Raw genomic sequence first — 2,196 nt, 5'->3', positions numbered from 1 at the left:
GTTATAGGCTAAGGGGCGGGACATCTCTAAGCGGTTGACCAATCACAACAGAGCTGGCCAGCTAAGGGTGAAAAGAGGTGCTGCAGCACAGGCAGTATGAGAACAATAAAGAGCTTTTTGAACATTAAAGCATGAAGACATGTAATAGAGACATTAGCCGCATTCACACCAAGTACTTTGCCGTACTCAGTGCCTGCACTTAGTGCCCCGGCACTTATTACCCCAGGGCACTAAGTACAGATCGCGTTCACACCGGAATAAATTCCCTGAGCCGCTGACGTCACTTCGTCTTCTTCTGCTTTGGGTTTACTGGCAGGCCGCAAACAACTTCACGGCGTATACTGCCACCCGGAGTCCCCGGCCGGAGGTCCCCGGAGTTGGGGACTGGCTTCAGTAGAAGCTGCTGGGACTCCCAGCAGCTTCTACTGAAGCCTTCCGAGTAAATCGACTTCCTGTCTGTCTCATCAGTTTTCTGTGACCTCAAGGTGGAGGATGGATTTTATTTCAGACCTCAGACATCAGTTAGCATGTGAGAGTCTTTACTAGCACACTGACTTCCTGAAAAGCTTCTTGAAAAGCCTCTCACATGGTAACTCTCTCCTCCTAAATGCTGAAGTGTAGTTTCTGTGGCTCATCATGAGGCTTTTGTCTCACACTGACCCCACCCTTCTCCTGCCCTGTACACAGTCATCACATTGTATTAATTGGTTGGATGGGTTGGGTGGTGACTCATGCAGCAGAGCTCGGTATGCTCCACACTGAAGACGATATTAAAGCAATATTGTATCAAAATAACTGGTTTGCCACACAACAAAACCACAACGAATTTAGCACAGGGTTTAACCAACACACCCGTGAATGTCACTTCATTAACATCAAAGAGGGTGTATTTCTACCATTGCCATCACATAGAAGGCCAGGTATTGAAACTGAAAAACTGTTGAAAAATGGAATGTATAAAAGACCATAGAAATACAAATCTGATGATTTACTGGCAACAAGAGCACGTCAAATGTATGAGACTGATGCAAAATAAATTATAATCAGGCAAGTTTCATTGAAGTACCAAAGTAAAAACATACATTTTTGAAGAATGTAGGGATCATTTACTGTTGTGTTGGTGGGGGCGGAGCTCTGTAAAACAATAGGTAATACCTTATATGGTCATTATATCCTAAACAGTTTGCAGAAAGAGTAAACATTATTAATAGAAGAATAAACGCAAATGATATTAAGTAAAAGTAGGTTGCTCATTCTGCAGTGTCCCCCATGTTAGTGAATTATTATTATTATTATTAAGCAGTACTGCCGTTATAGGTTTGACGCTGAACTAATCGTAACTATGAACCATCCATCATTTAGTGGTTCAATCTGTATTTAAAAAACTATCCTACATTTTGTATTTAAAAAGCTTTGTATTATTTTTAGCCACAATAAATAATTTCGGAAGCATTTTATTTAAATTGCTGCTTTTCACGATGAGCTGTGGTGTATTCGATTTTTGTACGTGTTATTGGAGCAGTCCTGTAAGCTGTTGATTCACATTCATGTTACTATGGTATGTAGATCAGGGGGTAGGAATATGAAACATGTCTGCTGTTACTGTTGTTAAAAACTAGTGTTGATTGATTTGCAAAGTCTGCACCGCGACAACACGAGCAATAAAAGCAGACATGAATCTCTGCGACTTTACATAATGCACTGAAATGAATCAAAACGCAGTATCGAATCAATAAAAACTAATTGTTTACATTCCCTAAAAATCAAGTGTATAACCGCAAACAATCAATAGCTCTTTGTAATTGGCAAATATCTTAAAAAACACTGCTAAGATCTGTAAAACTACTACAGAGCCTTAGAGAGCAATTCATAAATAAATTGAGGCACAATTCAATGGCCTTAAATAAACAAAATCTTTCCCATGTGTTGGTTCCTTTGTGTACAGGAGTGCATTAACAGAGCCAGCATCGCTCCAGACACTCTGAATACCTCCACTGGAAACCATCCACCTTTTCACCGCCTCCCAATTTCCTCCTTATTTGCCTTTTATGAACAATAACCCTTAACCCTTGCAAAGCAGAGTTGTCAACATGTCTTGATAACTCATCCTAAAAGCTTAAAATGCCTTAATCAGGGGCCAATACTATTCCACTATTTAGCTCATTCCAAGAATGAATCAAAATGTGGGATGGAGTA

Source organism: Trematomus bernacchii, unplaced genomic scaffold (genome assembly GCF_902827165.1).
Source record: "Trematomus bernacchii unplaced genomic scaffold, fTreBer1.1, whole genome shotgun sequence".
NCBI classification, from domain to species: domain Eukaryota; kingdom Metazoa; phylum Chordata; class Actinopteri; order Perciformes; family Nototheniidae; genus Trematomus; species Trematomus bernacchii.
The sequence above is the reverse complement of the archived record's forward strand: the minus strand, read 5'-3'. Positions refer to the sequence as shown.